The sequence below is a fragment of the Cervus elaphus genome, chromosome 28 (assembly GCF_910594005.1).
Source record: "Cervus elaphus chromosome 28, mCerEla1.1, whole genome shotgun sequence".
Taxonomy (NCBI): Eukaryota; Metazoa; Chordata; class Mammalia; order Artiodactyla; family Cervidae; genus Cervus; species Cervus elaphus.
Genome location: NC_057842.1, coordinates 37,422,615 through 37,449,222, shown reverse-complemented (window position 1 = coordinate 37,449,222; position 26,608 = coordinate 37,422,615). Strand labels below are relative to the sequence as shown.

The 26,608-nt window shown below is 36.3% G+C and overlaps 1 pseudogene; it reads right to left on the bottom strand.

The window, feature by feature from the left end:
- Window positions 1-21,648: 21,648 nt before the first annotated feature.
- On the bottom strand, window positions 21,649-25,177 carry LOC122685382 (annotated as a pseudogene).
- Window positions 25,178-26,608: the final 1,431 nt, after the last annotated feature.

Genomic DNA, 26,608 nt, shown 5'->3' with positions numbered 1-26,608 from the left:
CCAAAATAACAGATGTTTAGTGTTATAATGGACCTTATAATCACTTACTACGACTAGCAACTAGACTGCAACTTGTAGTCACTTACTACAACTATTCACTAGAGATGATTCAGAGGTTGAATGATCTCTCACCAATGTTTTCCTATTGTCATTTCTCCAAGGATATGAACCCGTTATTTGCTGATGAAACATTTAATGTTTGGAATTTCTGAGTACTAGATAGATCTTTCTTCTAGTTAGTAATTCTCTGTCTCCTGGTACATGGTACACTTTGGCCCTAGTTCAGCCTCTTAGATCAACACTCCTGGCATGTCTCTCTATAAGCATCTGTTCACATCTTGGAAGCTGACTATTAAGTTCTATCATCCCTTACCTTCAAAAGTAAACCTCCCAATTATTTTAATCATTCTTTATAAAATGTGGTTAACATTTTGAAATCACCCTTATGACTTGCTTCTAGAAAGGCTCAATTTTTGATATTTATATAAACTCCAGGCATCCAGAATTTGACTCAGTTATTCAAGTATGGTCTGAGAATTACCCTGAGTAAAACGGGATTCTCACTAACTACTTCAGACAGCCTGCTTATGTTAATACAGCTTACATTTGCATTAGTTTCATTTGTTTAACTTTTTCTCCATGAAAATCATAACAGAATTGTATTTAGCTAATTGTTAATTAAAATTAAATTTTCACCCCCTCTTTTAGATTATAAATGTTTTTAAGCATTTGTGAGATAACATTATATATAGATATATTTAAAATATGTAAGTCTTTGCCTGTAAGAGCAATCAAAAGAAATTTAAGGAAGCCTGGCATGCTGCAGTCCATGGGGTCGCAAAGAGTTGGACACAACTGAGCGACTGAAAAATAATCCAAGGGCTATTCAAGCCATCCATTTCTTCAGATATTCCAAAGATTATCCCCAGATGAATTGTGATTATTAGTAAACTATATTCGTGGATTTCTTATCCTGAATTTATTTTTTTTAATGCAGTACCATTGTTTCATACAAGAAACTCTGTATATAACTCAAGGATATATTTTTTAAAAGACATTATTGAGAATATCATGTATTACATTGCACACTCCCTTCTTTTAGATGTGACTTGAATTTATTTGGAAGGGGAGTACTTGATTCTTAGAATAGTAATTCTGCTTATTAATTATCTTCAGCTTGCCTTATAATAGAGTTCTGTCATTGTAGAACTGATTATATTTCCATTTTCCCATTGGCTGTTAGAAGGTGTATTACCAAATTTATAGTCCAATTTTAACAAATAAAGGCAATTTCATCACATGCATTTGTAATGCTGGCCTAATTCCTGGTGCCATTTCCTGTCCTCATCTTTTTTCTTCAATTCCCCCCTGTTATTAGAGCAAACTGCCTCCGGAACCCTGTGTCTCATCACCTCAACTTATCTCTGATTTCTGCTGGAGCTTCAGTAGACACTTGCTAAGAAATTTAGAATCTCCTGGTGTCACACATCTTTCTCCTTGCTGCCCTGAGGTCTTCATGCGGACTAGAGATTGATTTGAAGGTAGATATGATTGACCTAAGTCAGTTGAATCAAAGTGAATTTGGGGATTTTGATGGGAAGGCTGGGATGAAGATACTCCCTCTTCTCTGCTGGATACAAAGCATGGAAGATTAGAGCTCCTGGCAGTTCTCTGTGATCTCCAGGTGAGTCAGGATTAGAATGAAGCCAATAATACAGAAGAATAATAGAATGAGACAAAGAAATAATGATCTTTGTCACTCTTCTGAGATACTATATCTCTCCCATATAAAGCTGTATCTACACTTTCATATTTTCTATGTAGCTTATCCTGTTGGAATTCGATTTTCTGACATTTTTATGAAAAAGTATCTTAAATGTCTCCTTTAAAACTAGGTATTATCACTGTCACAATGGAGACAGAAATTGAGCAAATATGATAAAATTATGAGAATTTTGTAAAGGTCATAAATATAATGAATGTAACACAGTGTTTGGCAGAGACTAATTCTTCAATAAATATTAAATTTATCAATTAGTATAAAAGAGTCCCATTACTTGAAACACCATATAAGATTCATAATTTTCAAACTGACCTCTATCCAGACCTGTTTCCCAAATTGCTGACATACATATTTAATTGTCTATCATATATTCTTCCTCAGAAAAACAAAACTAAGATTTTAAATTTAGATAGTCCAGAACTATTCTAATTACTTCACCTACTAAGTTTCTCTGACCTTTATAATTATCCAGTTCAGTAAACATCAGTAATATATACATGTGACAATGATGAAACTTAGGACCATCATTTCATCCATATATATCTTTATTCAAGTCCAATTTCTCAGCAAGCTCTCACATTCCCATAGATGAAATCTACCTCAGTACTCACTTCTATTTACCTTTTTAGACATCTTCCTACTCCATAAGTTACCAGAAATTTTTCCCCAGACTATGGAAATAGCTATCTGCCTACTTAGTCATTTTAAGCAGTTGAAGGAATCTCTTAAGAACATGACTTCATGATACAGACCTGCTTAAAAAGCCATCAATAGTTTCCCACAACTGATGTGGAATTCAAACAGAAGCAGAGATTGCAGTGACTTCTCTACAAGCCAAGAATCACAAAAGATTGCCAGTAACCACTGACAAAGACAGCTTTAACATTTCCCTCAGCTTAGCTAAACTTTAGATAAGTTTCTTCCTGACTATAAACCCTAGACCTCTTTTTTTTGAGCATTTACTTTAGTCTCAGTCTCTATGGAATAGTAGGAGCCTATCTTTGATATGCCAGTTAATAAGCACAGATGGTCTCATGATATTGACCAACCTCTTAACCCAGTATATCCAAATATAGCTCCACTAGCTCACCGCAGGGCTTAAAAGCTAGTCTACCTTTTGTCTCAGCAGAGTTACAATCTTTTTTTTTTTTGGTTCATTCACTCATTCATCCAACCATTTTCCACTGATCAACGGCAGATGCTATGCTGGGCACTAGAGATAGGAAAATAGACATAAAATGAAACATAATAATTGCTATAAAAATACAGGCAGGAGACTTAGTGGTGACTCACTACTAAGGTTATCCCTATAATAATGTTACTCTTACTAATTTGGGAGAGGAAGAGGTAGGCTCACAGCCAGTACTCAGGAACTCAGCAGAGTTACATTCATTCTATCACTTCTATTGAAATAGTCCTGACTTCTATTGCAAGTCTTGAAGAAAGACTTCTTACCTAGCCAACTGTCCAGTGTGTGCATGAAAAATATTGTCTGTCATATCAGTAAACAAAGGATGAAACCATCAAGCCGTTACATCCGTCCCCAGTGGTGCACCCTTAGGAGACTCAGGGTGGGAAAGCACAGGATACTGGCCCCAGATGGCTAAGGTGCTTATCAAAAGAGCGCTTGCAGTAAGCTCAAACTCTTGCATCTTTCCATACATAGAAAAGTGCTAAATTAATTAACTTGAGATACCTGGTTTTCTTTAAGTGACAGTAATCTTTTGAAGTCTGACAACCTGGTCTTTCTGATGCAAAAACTCCTCTATATCATGTCTCCTCCCTTACCTCTTCAGAGCAGTTCCTCAGAGCTGTCTGAGAGACTGTGTCTCTGGCTTAAGTCCTCGGTTCTGTCCACCAAATAAAACATAACTCTCAACCTTTAGGCTGTGTGTTTTTTCTCTTTCATTCACCAGGTGCAATTTGTCTTTGATACCACCATAAAGGTAGGAAGGAAAAGTCCTCACTTAGAGACTTTAGGGACAGCATGGCCCAGATGACACATTTGATTTCAGATTTCTAGCCTCCACAATTGTGAGATACTGAACTTCTGTGTTTTAAGCCACTGTTTGTCATTCTGTTTTGTGGCAGACATAGAAAATAAACCCCTGGAGAAGGGAAAGACTACCCACTCCAGTATTCTGGCCTGGAGAATTCCATGAATTGTATAGTCCATGGGGTCGCAAAGAGTTGGACACAACTGAGTGATTTTCACTCACTGGGAAATAAATACAACATGTACATGTGCAGCCTTTTTCTAATGATAAACTATTTTCTAAGTTGATTATAAGAAGACTTCACAATATATTATATATATATTTAGTATTTATTTCCTTATGTATGTCTTTGTTGCAGCATGTGGGGATCTTTAGTTGCAGCATGTGGGATCTAGTTCCCTGACCAAGGATTGAACCAGGGTGCCCTGCATTGGGAGTGCAGAGTCTCAGCCACTAGACCACTAGAGAAGTCCTCACAATATCTTACATTGATTAAGTAATTACTTCCTGTTTTCATCACCATCAAATATATATGACATTTGAAATCTCTGAGAATTTTTATTAAGGAAACTGTATTTTTCCAATATTTAAAATGGCACTTAACTATAGATCAACAATTCAAAGGAAACATTTGAAGACTCAACCCTTTTTAATTAAAGTTTTAAAATAAGACTTTAATACCAACATGATATTGAGACATTTAAGAAATGATTCACTACATGACTTATCCACATTAAAACTATACTATAGTTTCTAAATTTTCTGTGATCATTTGGTAAATCCTTTAGAAATAACTTGATATTATATTATGTTCATATTATCCTTCTAACAAAACTTTTAAAAATGTTTCTTAAAGTTCACTGATGATCAAAGATAAATTTGAATTATTTGAACCCCCAAAGACTTATTATTCAGACCCCAAACCAAGGTTCTCAAGAAATATTTCATTTTAATATTTTTCTTTAAATTATTTATAGTCCATTTTGTAGTCACTGTTGAGTTCTGTTGCACACTGTTGCACCATGTTGTGAGCAATTTTAGAGACTATGGGAAAGTAGAAAATGGACCTATACTCTCCATTGGGAAGTGGTAATTTGACCTCCAGTACATCATTGTTAGCCTTCCCTGGTGCCTCAGTGGTAAAGAATCTGCCTTCCATTGCAGGAGATGTGGGTTCGATCCCTGTGTCAGGAAGATCCCCTGGAGAAGGAAATGGCAACCCACACCAGTATCCTTGCCTAGAAAACCCCATGGATAGCGGAGCCTGGCAGGCTACAGCCCATGGGGTAACAAGAGTCAGATATGATTTAGCAACTAAACAACCCCAACAGCATCATTGTTAGCACTGACATGTTTCAGGCTTACAGCGGTCCGTTGGATTCTTGTGCTTTCCTATATCTCTGATTTAGATGGCACTTTTCTTCTCTGCTTTCTCTTATTCCATCTTCCCAAATTGTTCCATGGGGTATCATATAGTTCCTAATATTCCTATTGATAACATAATCAATCTCTTACCAATATCTCTGAATCACTTCTTTATTTTTTTCTTAAAATGTACCCATCTTTTCCTTCCTTTTCTGAAACATCTCAGCATTATATTTTTTTAGTTACTCCACATTTTAAAACACAAGAAACCAAGAAAGAAAAGTTTATATAAAATTCTCATTATGTCTTTGCCTTAAGGAAAATTTCCTTAAAATGTCCTGAGAACCTTCTTAAAATGAGAGAAGAGAGAAAAATAAAGAAAATATCATAAATTAATATTCCAATAATTATCCTATCTCAAAGTTTTTATGAAGAATGATAATATCCAACAACAGAATGAGGAAAAGAGAATATATGACAAGAGGCTGAGGAAGGAGAGTGCAATTTTCAAAAATTATTTATTTATTTGGGTCTCTGTTGGAGCACACAGACTCTCTCATTGTAGTCCACAGGCATAGTTAGTCTGCAGCATATGGGATCTTAATTCTCTGACCAGGGATCAAACCTGTGTCCCCTGCACCGCAAGGCAGATTCTTAACCACTAGACCACCAGGGAAGTCCTAAGAGCAGTGTTATAGAAAGAAGAGATAATCTTGTACCTAAACCTCAAAATGTTCTCTATACGCTCGACACACATAGTGAATGTATTTAAATGATTAGGATGGATAGATGGTTTTAAAAGATAAAAGTAGGTACCTGGATAGCTTAGAAACCAAATATATACACATAAATACACATTAGCACAACACACACATATGTGCATCCCATTAAATATTCTTTTAAATATTTGGATAAGAGAGGGAATTGTAAGTAATTGATGAATAATGATGTGTTCTGTTGGAGCTTGTAGATCTGGCTGTTCTAATAAAAATTGGAGAAAATTCATCTTAAGCTAAATTTCATATATTTGCATTTTCACTTAAACAATGTTCCACCCTAATTTGACTACCTTAAAAATACTGTAAGAGGAAAACAGAAATCTTTTCTAACCAACAACATATAGAGAAATAGAATATTATTCCATTTGGCCTTATTAAAGTTGCCATATTACATTGACTAATTTTCTCTGATTTGATAAAGCATATAATCTAATTTTGTCAAAGCTTCATTATTATAATCACTATGATTAGATTTGTGAAAGTTAGTAATTCTTGAGCATAAAATTTAGAATGTAGGAAATAAGCTTGACCAGGTCAAGGGATTTACAACTCAGGAATTCTATTACTTTATAATGAGCAATTTGGCTTTATAGATAGAATATTAGATATGAAGAGAGTCAAAAGTCATACTTCTGTTATTTTAAACACTATAATCATTAAATCAATTGATAATTAGATCATTGCTGACCTTATTCAAATTATAATAATTTGTTGGGGACTGAAATTTTGACACAAATGCAAGTAAATAATAACTATTACCTGGGTTTTTCATAATATGAACACATCAGACAGTGTCAGAAGTCTACTCCCAAATCTTTCTCTTCCTTTTAACTCCTTCTGCTGAATGTGGGTTTATCAAAACTACCCTGATCACTTAGTGAATCTCTGTGTAGACTAAGCATCATTCCATTTCACCAAGCTTACAGCTCCTGGGCCTCCCTGGGTTTGTTCCTCCCACTAAAGAAAGTTATCCCCTTTCCTCTTCATTCATCTACAATCTATTAATTTTCTAGTCCCCTTGAAATGTCATTGTTAACAGGGTATGCTTCCATCTCTAATATTTTTTGCATTGCATCCATACCGCACAAGGAATGCTCTGCTACTCCAGATATTCCCTGGGCTCACTCTTTGACCGTATTCAGATTTCTACTCAGATGTTTTTGAGTTTACAGTTTCAACCCCTCAACTCTCCTCCTGCCTTTACCCTTCTTTATTTTTCTTTATAGTACATTCACATGCACACATATCAAAACTGACAAAGGAAGATACTCATCACCAGCAAAGACAGAGACCAGGACAGTAAATATTTAATGAGTGCTTGAATGGATTCTAGAAAATTCCTAATTGCACAGCACAATGTCGTTATCTATCACTTTCTGTGTTTTAGTTACTAATTTTTTTGTGTTATGTGTTGCAGTTAAGCAGACTTTAAATTTATTATTAAATCATTTACTAAGGTGTTATTTTCTGGGTTAGTAAAAATATTTTCCACATACCACCATTAATTCATCTGGCAATATTTTCCTTTAATGTATAATTAACAATAAGTCTACTGGTTAAATCTATGAACTTTTTTAAACTTTTTAAAACAATGGAGGTCTTGTGAGCTCTTGACCAGTGAAAAATATATCCCTTGCCTACACTTAAACAGAAGTGATTTGAATAAAACCTAAAATTGTGTTTAAATCAATCATATGCTTAAAATCATAAAAAAAGGGTGAAGGAGTTCAGAGAAAGCTAATAATAACATGATACACGGTTATATAATTGTATAATACATAATAGGTGATTTTAGGAAACTTAGAGTGGTCTAAAAATCAAGATTTATGTGGAACAATATTGCAAGCAGTGGAACCACAATCAGATAATTATTTTTTCTTACAGGCATTTTATTTCCTATTACTATTTACTTGGTTTTTATCTTTCAATTTTTCTGGACAATACATTTCCTTTGTTTTACTATGTAACTTCTTGATTATATGTTTTCTACCAAAGCCATTTAAATAACTCTATTTATAAGACATAATTAAAATTCTTATTTTTCCATAAACAGTAAAATCAAACTCTAACAATTCCAAATAATAATTGTAGTTCAAACAACTCAGGATTAGTCTAGTCATACAGAAGTTGAAACAAATTAATTGAGAATCAAGAAGAACAGTTTAATTTCTTGAAGATCTCCAAATTAGAAAATAGGCAAACAACTTGGTATAAGAAGAAAAAACAGGGTAAAATTCTCTGCATAGCCTTCAGCATTTCTATAGACATTTTGAAAATAAAGAATGCTCTGATATATGCTCTTGTAGCAAATATTCTTAGTAGCACTAGGTATCTTTAAATTGCACTGATAGTTTTAATTTAAATTAAGCTCATTGTTATCAGTCCCTGCAGATGTGTGAAAAGTTTACTGTTTAAATGGCACCATAAAGTGAAACTGAATAATACCACAATAAAAATGAAGACAGGTTAATTAAAATGAAACCCATGAAGATTTGTCTATGAGAGACATCCTATTTCATAATGTAAGTCAAATTCTTTCTCCCCTTCCCCATATTTCCAAATTTTAAAGCTTACAATTTGCAACTACATTTTGTAGTAAATTTGAGTAAAGAGTTCCCTTTCAAAACATACCAATGTGTGTGAGCTTTTAAAAAAATCCCACTTATCTTTTTTTTCTGTTTTAAGACAGTGAATTTAAATCATTCCAAACAGTATATTATGAAGGCGAGCAATCAGGCAGCCAAGCTGAAAAGAGGAATGAATTTGCCTGAGAAATAAAAGGAGGAGTGCAGCTAAAAATGAAATATTTCATGTTATTTAAATTGCAAATGTAGTTATTTTTTATCAGTGTCTCCAATACCATTTTGGCAGCTTTGAATAAATGATGAAAGTAGCATCTTTTTCTTGCCACTGTTATCAACAATTTAGACAGAGCAATTAATTTCTTCTAGGTACATAAGGATTTTTTTTCTTCAAAATTCTGGCAGCTATTTTTTTTAAGTGTTCAGGGTTTCTTTCCATCTACTTGGTGGTATATCTGATAATTTCATAAAAATTATGGGGGGGGGTGGGTAGGAAGAAAGCAAGATTAGTACCAGAAGAATAATGACTTTCTTAAAGAATTAATAAACATGTCATTTTCTACCATTTCCTTCATTTTATATTGAAAGTTTGAGTTTGTATTCAGTATTTCAGCTTCTTGAAAAGAAGATTTATAAATATTGTAACTTTTGAAGTATCTTCTAAAATAAACTGTTACTAAATATTTCTACATTGCTTGTAATCCAGATCCCCCTCTATTTAGTCCTCTTAACTATGATAGGTAGGCTTCATGGTGGCTCAGATGCTGAAGAATCTGCTTGCAATGCAGGAGACCCAGGTTCGATCCCTGGGTTGGGAAGATCCCCTGGAGAAGGGAATGGCAACCCACTCCAGTATTTTTGCCTGGAAAATCCTATGGACAGAGGAGCCTGGTGGGTTACAGTTCATGGGGTTGCAAAGAGTTGGACACAACTGAGTGAATAGGAGCCTCTGAGTCAGTTTTACCCAAACGCAGCATGCCATAAATATGCCCTTCACTGTCATTTGAACTAGGTACTATAAACTTGGAATTAACTTTGGCTCAAAGCTATTTCTATATTTCCACAAGGTAAATAAAGTTGTTTGTACCTCTTGCCCTCATGAGAAAGTGAGTTTTGTTATTTTACTGCCCATCTTATTAGGGCAAAATACTTCTCAGCGGAAGGCTCCTCTACTTAATTCCACCCTTGGACCCTAAGGACAAGTCCTGACAGACTGATTAAATTCTAGAGACAGGATTAGCTGGGGAGCCAATCTTCTGTGTCTGGGGAGATATTTTCAAAGAAAGAAAAGACCTCTCTCCCAACAGGAGATTCCCCTGACACTAAGAATCTAGGCTAGCCTGTGACATTTCTCCTCACATTTCTCCTGTGGAGGGGCAGCTAGAGTTGGGATGTTCAGACAGAAGAAAGCTCACAGCAGGCAGTTTGGACTGGTTAACCCACAGACCATGAAGCAAATGCTTTTTCTCAGGTTCTGGCCCTGATCTTTGCCCAGACTCCAGGGAGTGTCACTTCTGAGATTTAGGGTGGAACATTTGAGCACAATTTAACAGATTCCACTGGTAATCAAATGTCATGCTGGGTTTTTTGTCTCCATTGTGCATGTCTTTAGGAGATCTTCTGGGGTGTGCAACAACAATAATCCAGTATTTGTAGTGGCTCCAGAGAAGAGGCCTTAGACATCCCGCAGAAAAAAATGGCGTTTGACTTTTTTTGGTAACAGCTTATTAAGAATATTCCTTTAGAGTGTATTTTCACAATATTTTTGATATATGCTCTTATCTATTCATGTAATTGCCCCAATATTTTCGGAGCAAGGCTTGATGCAAGCTACAATAAGTTTTAAGCAAGTATTTGCCAGAATTTTCTAACATAAAAGCAGTATATTTACTAATTTCATGAGCTCGAGCCAAAACTGATCTTCTCTGAAAAAAAAAAGTCCATAGATCCCCACCCTGATTGGTCCCTCTCCATCCATCCTCTGCTCTCCTATAACAATCTTTAAAAGTGAATTTATTTGGCAATTAATTGTATGTGCCTTGTGACAGTTCTTAAATTTACATATTAACTGTTATTTAGAAATTGTCAAATAATGTTCAAGCTACAGTATAACTGCACTCATTTCACATGCTAGCAGAATAGTGCTCAAAATTCTCCACGCTAGGCTTCAACAGTATGTGAACTGAGAAATTCCAGATGTACAAGCTGGATTGGGCTTCCCAGGTAGCTCCATGGTAAAGAATCCGCCTGTCAGTGTACGAGACGCGAGAGACTTGGGTTCAATCCCTAGGTTGGGAAGATCCTCTGAAGAAGGAAAATGGCAACCCATTTGAATATTCTTGCCTGGAAATTCCATGGACAGACGAGCATGGAGGGCTACAGTCCATGCTTTTGTGGGGTCACAAAAGAGTGGGACACAACTGAGAACAGCACAGCACAAGCTGGATTGAGAAAAGGCAGAAGAACCAGAGATCAAATTGCCAACATCTGTTGGATCATAGAAAAAGTTAGAAAACTACAGAAAAAACATCTGTTTCTGCTTCATTGACTACCATAAAGGCTTTGACTGTATATATCACAACAAACTATGGAAAATTCTTCAAGAGATGGGAATGCCAGACCACCTTACCTACCTCCTGTGAAACCTGTATGCAGATCAAGAAGCAACAGTTAGAACCAGACATGGAACAACAGACTGGTTCCAAATTGAGAAAGGACTATGACAAAGCTGTATATTGTCACCCTGCATATTTAACTTGTGTTCAGAATACATCATGTGAAATGCCAGGCTGGATGAGGCACAGCTGGAATCAAGATTGCTGGGAGAAATATCAATAACCTCAGATATGCATATGATAACACCCTTATGGCAAAAAGCAAGGAAGAATTAAAGAGCCTCTTGATGAAGCTGAAAGAGGAGAGTGAAAAATATGGCTTAAAACTCAACATTCAAAAAACTAAGATCATCACATCTGGTCCCATCACTTCATGACAAATAGATGGGGAAGCAATGGAAACAGTGACAGACTTTATTTTCTTGGGCTCCAAAATCACTGCAGATGGTGACTGCAGCCATGAAATTAAAAGACGCTTGCTCCTTGGAAGAAAAGTTATGACCAACCTAGATAGCATATTAAAAAGCAGAGACATTACTTTGCCAACAAAAGTCCATCTAGTCAAGCTATGGTTTTTCCAGTGGTCATGTATGGATGTGAGAACTGGACAATAAAAATGGCTGAGCATGGAAGAATTGATGCCTGTGAACTGTGGTGCTGAAGAAGACTCTTGAGAGTCCCTTGGACTGCAAGGAGATCAAACCAATCAATCAAACCCTCACTAGTCTTATCAAGGCTTTATACATTTTTTTCAGACCCACTCCCCCAACATACATCTTAAATTAACAAGATTAAAATGAACAATAGACAGACCTTACCAGATGGCTCCCATAATATGAATTTTAAGATGACAGGATTAGTAAGAAGGTTCTTGTTAAGGAGAAACATGTCCTCAATTGTTACATTGACTAAGACAAAGCCACGTAGAAAAGAACCTGAATATTCTCATTGGAAGGATTGATGCTGAAGCTGAAGCTCCAATACTTTGGCCACCTGATACAAAGAACTGACTCATTTGAAAAGACCCTGATGCTGGAAAATATTTGAAGGCAGGAGAAGGGGACGGCAGAGGATGGGATGGTCAGATGGTATCCAACGCAATCTGACGTGATGTTTGACTCAATGGACATCAGTTTGAGCAAACTCCAGGAGACGGTGAAGCTAAGCTGCAGTCCATGTGTTTGCAAAGAGGTGGACACAACAGAGCGACTGAATGACTGAACTATAACAACAGGAATTGTCATTTTCCTTGTGTTTTTAAAAATATATCTTAATATATTGTGAGATTTTAGAGGGCACGTATTTTTTTATGAATTCTATGATAGTAATGATCATGGTTAAAGTGTGTTGAGCTCTGACTACATACCAGGTATTGTTCCATGTGCTCTATATATGTCAGCACATGGAATTCTCACCACAAATCCATGGGGTTAGTACCATTATTATAAATTTGTTGTGGATGTGAAAGCCAATGATAGCCAGTAAGTGGTTGAGTTGTATTTGATCTAACCTCTAATATTATGCCCCAAAAATTATTTTATATGTAAATATTTAATGTTTTTATTGAAGTATAGGTGCTTTACAATGTCGTTAATCTCTGTTGCACAGTGAACTGCCATCTATATGCACACATATATCCCCTCTTTCTGGGACCCCCCCTTCCCCTTCTCACCCATCTAGGTCATCACAGAGCCCCAAGCTGAGCCCCTAGTGCTATATAGCAGGTTCCCACTAGCTACCCACATGGTAGTGTTATATGTCAGTCCTAATCTCCCAATTCATTCCACCCTCCCCTTCCTCCCCCTGTGTCCACCTGTTTGTCCTCTCTGCATCTAAATAGTTTTATACACAGAATATGTTGAATTTAAACCCACTGAGAGGATGATGAGGCTATCAACCACCCCAAATATGATGCTATTTATGAGTCTGCAATCCAAAGATCTTTCACATCTCTACCTATATATGGAAGAGAAAAACATGCTTCTGTCAAAAACAACCATAAACGTAAGAACGTAAGAGCTGCAATACCCATTTTCTAGGCTTTGGACCCTTCTCATTTCCTCAGCTACAGTCACTGATAGGAGAGCAGGACTCTGGTCAGAGTCTTTTCAATTTAGTCTAGTCTAAGCTGGATTCCCAGGAAATATTTTTATTGTGTTAACCTACCAGGGAAGGCTGTTAGTAAATGTATTTACAAAAGAAAGTTTTGTTCCCAAAGGTCTCAGTAGCAAGAATTTAACAAGATTTGCTGAGTACACCATGAGTAATGGATTTAAGAAGGTCAACAAAACCGAAAATTTTATTGTGTACTATATGGTATTATATTTCATCAATTCTTTGGTCTCCATGTGGTAACCTTTCAAAAAGTTTTTAGAGCTATTACTTAAAACCATTTATTGAATTTTGATATAATTTCACAGAGTTATGTATTATTTTTTTTCTTCATGATGAAATCCAAAATATTCTTTGATTAGCATTGTTTTCTAAAGCATAACTCAAATAATGACAGGGTAAAGAGCCCTTGACATTTCAGTATAGTTTATTCTTCATTTTCCAGTTATTTATTAAAAAGTACTTTTAATTTTAATCATATATATTTGACTTGAGACCATCTGTTTGGATGAGCCTGAAAAAAATCTATTTTCAGGAAATTTTGGCATATATTGAAATCTTTTGCTTACCTTATCCCTCTAACTGGTCATTAATTCATCCATTCATTCAATTGTCAAACATTCATTAAAATAATATATTAAACACTAAACATTGTATCAGAATCTAGTATCTTGCCCTCAGCCCAGTTAGAAAGCTAGACATTAATAGGGAAATTACACCAATATATAAATTCTGTGATAACTTCTATGAATCAAAATATATTGGTAACTGTGAGTCCTTATAGGAGACATGTACTATCTCAATAGAGGGGTGGGAATAAGGTGTTGGAAGAGTCCTACCTAATGCATTAATGTTTGAAGTAGTTGCAGGTGAGAAGAGCAATGTTAGGCAGAGGAAATAACATAAGCAAATGTCCTGAAAGGAGAGGGCATATAATCTGAAGAAATTGAAATATACCCAGTTTAGCAGAGGAATACAAAGAAAAGGTAGAGAGACATTAGAAGAGGCAAGAGAGTAATCTGAAAAGGGCCAGATTACATACAATGTTAAAGATTAAGGATGTCAGTGTTTATTGTAAAATAATAGAGTCACTAAACATTTCCAGTTGAAAGATGCTAACAAATCAGAATTGCATTTTGAAAAGATCATAGCCAAGACATTATAGAGATTGGATTGGGAGTGGACTAAGAGTGGATAGGAAAAAAATAAATTGAGAATATTATGTGATAACCCAGGTGAGAGACAGTGGAGCCCTAGATTAGAGTCCAAGAGGCGATAAGAACATGAAGACACTGTGGATTTCCTAGGACAAAGCAAGAATGATATTTCAAAGTCACTTTTGGTTTCCAACTTAAAAAACCAGTCAGGTAAATGGAGCTACATTTTATGATAATGGACACAGTAAAAGAATAATAGAGATTCCCTGGAGATGCCTTTGAAACATGTAAATGAATGCAATAGAAGGTGTTTATAAGTCCTAGAGCACAGAAGAGAGATTGAGGTTAGAGACAGAATTTGAGTCATCAGTGTGTGAATAAAATTTTAAAAAAGAAGAGGAACCAAGGACCAAGATTAGAGAGATGTTAATTCTCCAAAGGGCTTCCCTCATAGCTCAGGTGGTAAAGAATCCACCTGCAATGCAGGAGACCCCAGTTCGATTCCTGGGTCAGGAAGATCTCCTGGAGAAGGGATAGGCTACCCACTCCAGTATTCTGGCCTGGAAAATTCCATGAACTGTAGAGTCCATGGGGTCGCAAAAGTCAGACACGACTGAGGTGGGTAAAGGAGGATGGTTATCCAATCTTGTCATTTTTTTTTCAAGTATATCTCAAATACATCTCCTCACCACTCTCACTTTGGCTACTCTTGTTCAGAATCATTACTTCTACCAAAACAATGCCTATGTCTCCTAATGTATATTCCTACATTAGAAATGACACTTTGCATTCCATTTTTCACACAGTGAGTGTCAGCATATTCACTTAAAATCCTTCCATATTCTCTAACTTCTAGAGAATACAGTCTCTAAGTTAAGCACACAAACCATTCCTTTAAAATAAGAGCCTTGCCTCTATCTTACCTTTTATCTTTTCACCAGATCTGTTTAAATTTGGGGAGTACAAAAGTGAATTAGCCAAGTGTGTGCCCTCATGCAGCTCACAGATTAGCAGATCTAGATCTTTCCAGATCAGGATCTAGATTTCCAGATCTAGATCTTTCCAGATCAGGTTGACTGAATGAATGAAGGATTCTGCAGCTATCGCCCCCAAAGTATGGAGCTGAACACATCACTGTTATTTTTTCAAAATACATTCAGCCATTTCTCAGGCACTGTTGTCTGCCAGTTGAGTATGAGTGGGAATGGAAGTTTTTGAACCTAAAATTCACATACAGTCAGAAATTCACTTAATATATTTCATTTTCCTTTCCAGAATTTTGTAATATGGATAAAATAACATTAGCAGAAGGATTTTTTTCAGCATCTCTCAAGTTCTGACCTCCCAGGCTCCTAAAGGTAACCTGGAGCCAATAGTATGAAAGTGGCCACATGAAGAGATATTCCTTCATTAACCTCACTGAAAAATGACAACTGTCAACGAAGGCATTTGAGTGTGTTTTTACTTTTTGAATGAAACAAATCCTCAAGGGTCATTCCCTTATCAAAAATATTATTCAGGAATAATATTCGTGTCTTTGTAGGTGAAGTGTTTCCAGGTGAAAAATTGGCTGCAAATACAAATACAGTTAACTTTAAAAAGATGCCTCTTCTAAGTTGATCAAAGTTAAATCACATGTAGATAAAAGTCACTGTTATGATCGTGTTCCCTAGCAACTTAGGGCTCCAGATTTCTTTTTCAGAATGCATTCCCAGCTGTTTCAAGCTGGTTTATGATTGTTGTATCTGTTGATATCGTTGACATTCTGTTTTATATTTTATCTTTACTTTGTGTTAAAAAAAACGATAACCTGAATTTTTGTGTGCTATTTAACTTCCTACTTTTCAACTCAAGACTTTGAGGGCAGCTGGCAGTTTCAGTGAAAAACAGTACAGTCTAACTGACTTATTCCTTCTCATTTGTCCAATTGAAATGAAATCACCAGTCTAACAGTATGCACATTTTTAAAAAATGTATATTTTTATACACTTGCATAAAGAGTCATCTACATTTGCATAAAGAAAGTAGTTTTATCACCTAAGAATAAGACTGTCCAAAAAAGACAATTACATTTTAAACATCTCCCCTACCATCCTCATTTCATCTCCTTCAACTATACCAAATTCTTCATTTCTAAACAAATGCCTTTCTTTTCTTATTCTTTTAGAAATTAGAAGTTACTTTTTATTAGTAGGTTCTACTGTTTCAACTTGTTCTTTAACTGCATAGCCTGGACCATCTGCCCTTTTAGCGCAGTAGGCAGCGCGTCAGTCTCATAACTGCATATCCTGTTAATTATCAGGACTGGGTAACTTCACCCTGCCCCCAACCCTTGACTAATTTCTTAGACAAATTTTGCTGCCAGGACCTTTGATCCTTGTTTGATTGGTGACCTGAGAGACTAGCATCTAATCAAGCTTTGCTTCTGGCATGTAAACTGGAGGGCTGGAACAAGAATTCCAGTTTTTGTAAACTGATATTCAATCAAAAATATTATGTTCCTAACTGTAATATTAAAATTATGGTAACATTATCTATACAATTTGAAACATAAATAATATAACAGTGGCAAAGAAAATATTTTGAAGGTAAGACATAACTTTATTTATCTCATTATCTTCCCATAGTATATCTTAAAACAACTTCTTTCACAAAAATTTCCAAATTCCCTGTTCAAATCATAATGGGAAATCATTGCTTTAGTTGACTGTTATCACTATTGTTGGGCAAGTGTATTAGATACATGGGATATCTTATACGCACATGTAATGAGAATTCAGAAATATCCCATTAATAAAACATTATTAAGATAGATACAAAATGCACTAATTTATTGTCATTTTAGATATTTATGAAGACAAATTAATTCCACGTAGCTAATAATATGTATGGTTTATCCCAGAGTTTTGCATGAACATGTAGTCATCAATATATTCTTTAGTTCAGTTCAGTTCAGTCGCTCAATCGTGTCTGACTCTTTGCGACCCCATAGACTGCAGCACACCAGGCCTCCCTGTCCATCACCAACTCCCGGAGTTTACCTAAACTCATATCCGTTGAGTCAGTGATGCCATCCAACCATCTCATCCTCTGTCGTCCCCTTCTTCTCCTGCCCTCAATCTTTCCCAGCATCAGGGTCTTTTCCAATGAGTCAGCTCTTCGCATCAGGTGACCAAAGTATTGGAGTTTCAGCTTCAACATCAGTCCTTTCAGTGAACACTCAGGACTGATCTCCTTCACGATGGACTGGTTGGATCACCTTGCAGTCCAAGGGACTCTCAAGCTTCTTCTCCAACACCACAGTTCAAAAGCATCAATTCTTTTGTGCTCAGCTTTCTTTATGGTCCAACTCTCACATCCATACATGACCACTGGAAAAACCACAGCCTTGACTAGAAGGACCTCTGTTGGGAGAGTAATGTCTCTACTTTTTAACATGCTGTCTAAGTTGGTCATAACTTTTCTTCCAAGGAGTAAGTGTCTTTTAATTTCTTGGCTGTATTTTAAATATATATTTTCTTAAAATATTTTAACTAAGTCTGTTTATACAGATGAAGCATAAAAATGCGTTTGACTGCTGTTAACTTCCTAACATAGACGTGACTAATAATTTTAAAATCCAGATGGCAAAAACACCTTAACACTTAATTTCACAATATTGTTGCAATAAATTTAAATTTACATAGTACTAAATTATAATTATGGAAAGAATACAATAATTAAATATAATTTAGAACATATTTCTTTTTTTAGAACTTATTTCTAATTTATATTAAAATTACTTGAATGAGTGCTTAAAATTATGTACTGATAGAACAGCATCCAGAGTTTAAGAAATATCATAATCATTTATCCAAATCAAAATTAATCAGAAATATAATCTACACATCTGATTTATGAACTTAAGAAGATTATTTCTAACATTTAGTTTTTTTCAGAATATTTATATGAATTAGAATAATCACCAACCAACAGGTTAATTACAACACAGCATGAAGTATCATGTTGTTCTTAAGCAGAAGTGATGTTTAAAAAAAAAACAAATAATGTGAAGTCGGGTATTCAAAGACAAACAAATATAGAGATATTCAAATTATAGGAAATGTGCAATGTCGATCTGAATTAGCAAGTTGAAGTGGGTGTCTTTTTCCAAATGTCCATTAATGCTAATAAGGAGAGAAGTGAAAAGTATTGGAGCTCCACTAATCAGGAGTTGTCAATGGTAGGTCAAAAGAAATAAGTGATGAAGGCAAATTTTATACACTTAGTAATAAGTAGGAGATTATTATGTATGATTTTATCTTAATTGGTTTTGAGAATTAATTGGGTGGTAACAAAAGCTGGCATAAAGCTTTTCATTTGAATAGAACAATTAAAAACACTAAAAGGCTTGGAGTTGATGATAACCACTCTACTGGATTAACTCTTAGCTATAAAATCAGAAGAGATTTATTATTTATCTCAAAATTGAGTTAATGTTAATGATTAATGTATATTGCTTAGCTGGAAACATTTCTACTTTTTAAAGCTTGTTGTTTTGGTCAAGGTCAAGTCTGCATAAAATTGATATAATAATAAGTGACTTCCACGACTACATTTTTTCTCTCATTTACATCAAAATTGGAAAATATATAATGAAAGTAACAGGACATAGTATTTATTACCCTATACCCCAAAAACTGAACTCTTTTTCTTTGTCATCTATAATAACTGCCATGCTACAAACAATAATGGGCTTAAATTAGAAATAACAATCACTTCTCTATTTAAATTTTAATAAGTTTAAAATTATATCTTTCAGTCTTTCTAAGTTTAATTTCTGAAAATTTCAAATCACCTTTAAATGTAGTAGTTAAATCAGAAATATAAGTTCTAACCTTGGCATTTGTTTTTTGTTTTTGTTTTTTTTAATTAGTTGGAGGCTAATTACTTCACAACATTTCAGTGGGTTTTGTCATACATTGATATGAATCAGCCATAGATTTATTGTTATAAATAAAATATTTTGAGATGATTCCTAATTTGTCAGTAAATGAGGGATAGAGTTCATTTTCAATCACACTAATGTTGAGCCTGATCATGTGTCTCCAGAATCTTGTTAAAAATATATTATGGCTGTAGAATAATATTAATTCATAAATTATATATATATATTTATAGTCCTGATGCTATAATATATATATTTTAGATTTTTGCATAACTGGTTAATATTCAACAGGAACCATTAACTCTTCTCCTAACTTCTATCAACTAATTTCTTACCCTATATTACAAACTCACTTTTCCCACATTTTATCTTAATATTGTTTAAAAAGTGGCAACATTTTTGTATGTCACCAGAGTGTTAAGCAGATTATTTAGAACAAATGCTAACTGCCTTGGGTACTTACATAAATGAAATGAAACAATTACTTTAGATTTTATTTTGATATACAATGTAGATTCTGTTTTTAATAAAGATATGAAATAAAAATCAAGATATTCTATAGTGCAAAATGTTTGCTTTAAATTGAGTGTAGGTTTTTTCCTCTTTAAAATATATTTGCAAAAAAATGTCATATAAGATTTACATGCCTCAATTATATTTGTAATGAATTAATTATTCAGGTAAGTAAGATTTATTTTATACTCACATTAACAAATATTGGAATCCAATGGAAATTTAGAGTATATCTAAATAGACAGACATAATAAATAAAACAAGAGAATGAATGAACATAATGAAGCAACAGAAAATGTATTATCTCAACAAGAAATGTTGAATTTTGTATTTTGAAGCCTGTTCCAAAGTGGTATGCTTTTTGTATTCATCAGGAGTCTTTTTTTTCACATTTTCATGTCATTCAGCAGTCTTTGACAAGTTCTTTGTGGCTAAGGAAATTTAAAACTGCTTTGAAATTCTCTGAGCAACTCACAGATCCCATCAAACTATACTGCCATAGTATCAAGAAATGTTGAAGAATTATACCTTTAAAGCTGTGCCAAGAAACCTAGCCAGCATCTTTCTCTCTCTTTCATTATCAAACAGAGTTCTACACTGCCTGCCTTTGGGCTAGGCAATCCCATAGATATTTCCCATACAACTGCATACTGCCAAAGTTTTTAGACCAGAAAACACTTTTCTCACTCTGGGGAAGAAACATGGTGTAAGCAGAAAAAGTAGTATGCAAAAGCAAAACTGTCTCTGCCATTAACCAACAAATGATGAAACTCTCCAGCATTTGGTCTTTATATCCAGAAAATGATGAGAGTGCATTGTGGCATCTCTGGTGTCTCATAGAGCTGAGTGCTCTAGGAGTCTTCCTTTCTAGTCAGTACAATGTCCAGTTCTCACATATGACCAGAATTTGACTATATTACACAAGTCTCATACAACTGTTATCTAAGCTAAACGGTCTGTTAAAAGAAACAAATTTTGGGGTGGCTGAGTAGTAAGGAAGGGAAGAACGGAGGGTTCATAGGAAGCTGCTTCTGGACATCTTGAATTGTCCAAGTCCCTCAAATTAAGCACTCCTATCTCTTATAGATCTGATCCTTTTCCAGTGTTTTCCTGTCAATGAATAACAAACACTATTCAGAAACTTTGAAAACCAAAATCTCTCCTTTGGTTCCCAAATTTAATCCATCACTAAATCCAGTCTGTTTTACCTGCTAAAATCATACAATTCTGTCCACTTCTTGCATCTCTCATCTATTATAACCTCTTTCTTAGAAGACTGTAATAGCTTAAAAAAAAATTATTTGGCGAGCCATGTCTTAGTTGCAGCACATGGGATCTTTGATCTTCGATGCCACATGTGGAATCTTTCACTGTGGCATGTTGGATATAGTTCCCAGACCAGGGATTTAACATGAGCCCTCTACAGTGGGAGCTCGAAGTCCTAGCCACTGTACCACCAGCGAAGTCCCTACATAGCTTTTTAAATTACCTATGTGCATGAATGCTCAGTCGCTTCAGTCCTGTCTGACTCTTTGCAACCCTATGGACTGTAGCCAACCAAGCTCCTCTGTCCATGGGATTCTCCAGGCAAGAATACTGGAGTGGGTAGCTCTTTTTTTTTTAAGTCATCCTGACCCTTTTATTGTTGAAATTAACAAAATAAAAGATGCTTAAATACAATGGTGAATATATAGGACAAAACAGAATCATAAAATTTAATGTTGAATTAAGCAGTGAGCTGAATGTCTGGATCTCCAAATTGGCTTTGAACCCAAAACCGCTTAAAAATGGGTATGCTCACAGTTAATGGCAACTGGCTTATAGGTGAGAGAATGGTCAAAGCTGTTGCAGTTGAACGTCCAGGGAAATGCTCTCTTCAGGACCATACTTTAACTGTTGCTGCAATTCACTATTCAATCTGGCCAAAACTGTGTTGGTTTCATTATTGCGTCTAATTGATACTTGAATAGCTTTCTTATCTTTCCCAACAGAGCAAGGGATAGAAGGTTGTGATGCAAGAATAGCAGCTAGGACACCTGTCTTCTGCGCATGGTCATCAGCTTCTGGCCTTAATTCATCTTCTGATTTTTATCTCCTTCAAACAGGTTTAGGTGGTGGAGCAACAGGTGTTGTGCCTTTGCTCATATTGGCGGGAGCACTAGCAGCTGTCTTTTCTTTAATTTTACTACCTGTTTTGGCAACTCAAAGAAAACTTGCGGGATCAGAAGCTTTTTCAAACAGTAAGGCCTCTGGATGTTTCTCGGCTTCATCATCTGTTCTTCATTTGCAGCAAATATTTTCAATTGGCTGAAATCTGCAAAATTTGGTTGTTCTGGTATCTGCTGAGGTGAGTAGGAGTGTGAGTTATGAGGCCATTGGCATCCACTGGCCGATGCACAACAGGATGAGGAGCCTGTGAGGGCTGTGGTCTCGAAGGCACTGCAGGAGGTTGGGCAACAGCTCCAGCCTGTTGCTGTCTTGTGATGGAAAAGGTCTGATTCATACCTAAAGATGATGATCTAGAATGAGAAGGCTGAGGCCTTGGAGGTGGAGATGGTGGTGCAGTGTTTTCAGGCGAGGTTCCTGAATGAGACCTTGGACGAGTTACATTGTTTCCAATCTGTTCTGGATCTGAAGTAAAAGAGTCTGAAGTCCTGTAACCATCTGCTACAGTATTTCCAGAAGCAAATTTCACTGATGAATTTATCTTATTTTCTTCTGAAAGGTCAGATGTTTTCACAAGCAACGGGCTTAGTAGGATTAGTACGATCACTACCAGTTCTTCTAAGTTCCATTTCCTGCATGTGGATTTTGCTTGGAGTCATACGAATGGGAACTGGACGAACAATAGCGGTATCAGGATCAGCTGGTGCAGTGTTAGAATCAAATTGGGTCAGAGTTTGTGAGCTTGAAGAGCATTCACTAAATGTCTCCCACTGCTCACTGCTCTGATCAGCTGGGGCCAACTCTGGTTTAGTGACGGCATTGACAGAGATTTGCTTGGAGGAGCTTCTGCAGGACAGCCTGAAAAACCTACCTCACCTGGCTGATCACAAACGTCTGCTGAATCTTCCAAATCAATCAGTTTGGGCATTAAGCTTTCAGGGAGCTTTTTCTGTAAGTCATAGCCATTCTTCCTAGCAACTATCAGATGACATGCAGCACAAAACTCAACTAGTGTCAAGGCTCCATCTTTATCAAAATCTAAGAGTCTCCAAATATGAGAAAGTTCAAGAATAGGAAGTTTCAATTTTGCAAAAAAACTAGCTGTAGATCCTGCAGCTAAACAGGAATAAATCTGTTTAGATCAGGCTGAATGGTTTTAAACTGATTTACATAGTACTGTCTTTGTTCATCTGTTATTTCCCAAGGATCATCATAACTACTGGATTGTCTCCGAATTTCATTGGCAGTTGTAGCTGAGGCTACAGTTCGTACTGTTGTCTGGTCCTGGACAGAAGCAGGATGCATGGTTAAAAGAGTACTGGTTGGTGGAATATCTGCAAAACTGACCCAGTTTTCTTGAGGTGGAAGTGGAGAATGTCCTAACCACACTGTATCACCAGCAGAAGAACCTGATTGTGCTTTACCAAAGGGAGACCAGAATGGCCCAGGTTCTGCAAGAGGCCTCTCACTGTTTCCTCCACTGGGATGACGGTTTTGCTTCCTCTATGTGTTTGGAGAAGTTGGTGGAGACTGCTGTAGTGAAACTACTGGGAACACAGGTTCCTGCTGATCTACAGATGCATGAGGCTGGACAGTATCATGGTTTGTGGACTCCTTTTTCACTTGCCCCCTGCCAGGTGGTAGGGGGGTTATACCAGCGTAAGACCCTTGATTTTCAGAATCTGAAGAATATGAGGTTGCATGATGACATTCCTGTTCATCCTTTGAAGCCACAAATTTTGGCAAAGGAAGGTCCTTTACTGTATTTATACTTTCTTCTCCAGGGCATCTTCCTGACCCAGGGATCAAACCCACATCTCCTGCAGCCCCTTCATTGCAGGTGGATTCTTTACCTCTGAGCCACCAGGGAAGCCCTTTAAATTGCCTACTTAAATACAATTCGCTTTTCCCCAGCCAAACTTGCCTCCATTCTATAATTATCAAGTTCTTTTCAAAATGTGCCTTCTGGTCACATCACTCCACTCTTCAACTTTAAAGAAAATCTGTCTGTGACTTCCTATTGCTCTTAAGGTAAAGCTAAATCTAACACAGTGCTATCCAGTAGAACTTTCTGCAATAATGGAAATGTTCCCTGAACTCTCCAATATGGTGTCTACTAGCTGCAAAAGGGCAATTGAGACCTGAAATGTAGCAAGTTCAACTGAGGAATTCAATTCTTAATTCTCATTAGTTTTAATTACTTTAAATCCAAATTTAAATAACATCAGCCAGTAGCATCCATGTGGAGCTCAAAAGATGGCCCCTGCATTGTCTAATCCCAACCTATTCTCTAAACTTTTCCTATTCCAAGCTCCCCACCTCTTGGTCTCTCTGACTCACTCCTTTAAGTTTCACACCTTCATTTTGCTTCTAGTTGACTCAAGAAAGCTTTGCAAATATCATGCCTCTGTTGGGGGAACTCTTCCCATTTTTTTTTTTTCTAGTTAAAACCTACTCCTCTTTCAGAGGACTTCCCAGGCGGCTCAATGGTAAAGAATCCACCTTCCAACGCAGGAAATGCAGGGGATGCAGTTTCGATCCCTGGCTCAGAAAGATCCCCTGGAAAAGGAAATGGCAACCCACTCCAGTATCCTTGACTGGGAAATCTCGTGGACAGAGGAGCCTGGAAAGCTATAGTCCATGGGGTTGCAAAGAGTCAGACATAGTGATTAAACAACATCTTTCAGAAGATTCAAGAATGAAAATTGTGTCCTTAGGGAAGCCTTCTCAGCACATGAGGAGGCCAACTTCAAATGTGCTAAACTCATCATCATCGTCCTTGCCATAGTTGCAGTCTGATATTTATCTTTGTTGTTGCTTCCCTAAAACTAGACTGTTAGATCAATGAAGGCATGAACCATGGTCGCCCAGTAATTACGATTAGCATAGAGTAAGTTCTCTATAAATATTAATTGCATCAAAGAGTGATTATTTTTTATTACTCTGTAGCTCCCAAAATTCAGTTTGATTTGGACTTTTCTGGTACTATCTTTGACCAATTTTTGTGTAAATACTAAGCATACAAAATAACAACTAAAGAAAGTTTACCCAATTGCCAACCTCTTTCCAGACCAACAAAGGAATGGAAAGCGAGAGCTTCCTTGGTATTTACTGATGCAGAAGTAATTGAATATCTGAGCTAAAAGCTCAAACAGTGATTATTAGTATCCAATTTACCCATAACAGTCTAAATGACATTCAGGTTGACAAATTAGTGAAGAAAACTTTCATAACTTTCACCAATAATCTGAGCTGCACAAATCCCTCTGCTCTTTATATCTTAATTTAATCCTTTGTGAAGTCTTTTGTTCCTGTAACTGACATTTTAATCTCTTATGTGCTTCTGGTTGTCCCCGTTTCTCACTTGTTATCAGCATACTCTTCTGCAGCTTAATGCTTTCAAAGAGCCTTTTGGAGTTTTACCTGACTTAAGATTCTTAAGTTCTCTTTCGAGGATCTTTGAGTTTTAATCTTTTTCTTCATAGTGACAGGTTCAATCCTAATTCCATGAATACATCTTGAACTTTTGAGGGGGACAGGTTTATAGGGCAATCTGTGTATTCATCTAGTCTGCCTCCCACCTTGAAGACAAAGATGTCATCTCTCTGAATTCTTTAAAGGGCATGTAATAGAGACTAGTGTACTCTGCAACTAGGTGATAGTCCATACAAGATGGTTCCATAATCTACTCATTATAATTCCATAAAGCAAGGGTCCTCAACCTCTGGGCCACAGACTGATATCTCCTGTCAGATCAGCAGCAGCATTAATGTGTACAATAAATTTAATGCACTTGAGTCATCCTATGACCAACCTAGACAGCATATTAAAAAGCAGAGACATTACTTTCCCAACAAAGGTCCATGTAGTCAAAGCTATGGTTTTTCCAGTAGTCATGTATGGATGTGAGAGTTGGATTATAAAGAAAGCTGAGCACTGAAGAATTGATGCTTTTGAACTGTGGTGTTGGAGAAGACTCTTGAGAGTCCCTTGGACTGCAAGGAGATTGAACCAATCCATCCTTAAGGAAATCAGTCCTGAATATTCACTGGAAGGACTGATGCTGAAGCTGAAGCTCCAATATTTTGGCCACCTGATGCAAAGAACTGACTCACTGATACTGGGAAAGATTGGAGGCAGGAGGAGAAAAGTACAACAGAGGATGAGATGGCTGGATGGCATCACCGACTCAATGAACATGAGTTTGAGCAAGCTCCAGGAGTTGGTGATGGACAGGGAAGCCTGGCGTGCTGCAGTCCATGGGGTTGCAAGAGTCAGACATGACTGAGTGACTGAACTGAACTGAATCATCAAGAAACCAACCCCTACCCTAATCCATGGAAAACCTGTCTTCCATGAAATCAGTCCCTTGTGACAAAAAGGTTGGGGACCGCTGCCATAACACACAAAATATTTTCTGATAAATTTTATACCTGATCTCTTAAGTTAAATGACATGTATGTGAAAGTATGCTGAGAATGTCCGCTTTTGGCCCCTCTCAATATAACATGGGCCATGAATATGGATACATCATGGTATGGGACCCAAAGTATGCATTCAAAGCCATGACATACTGAGCTGCAAATAGTACACCAAGGTCTAACATTCTGAA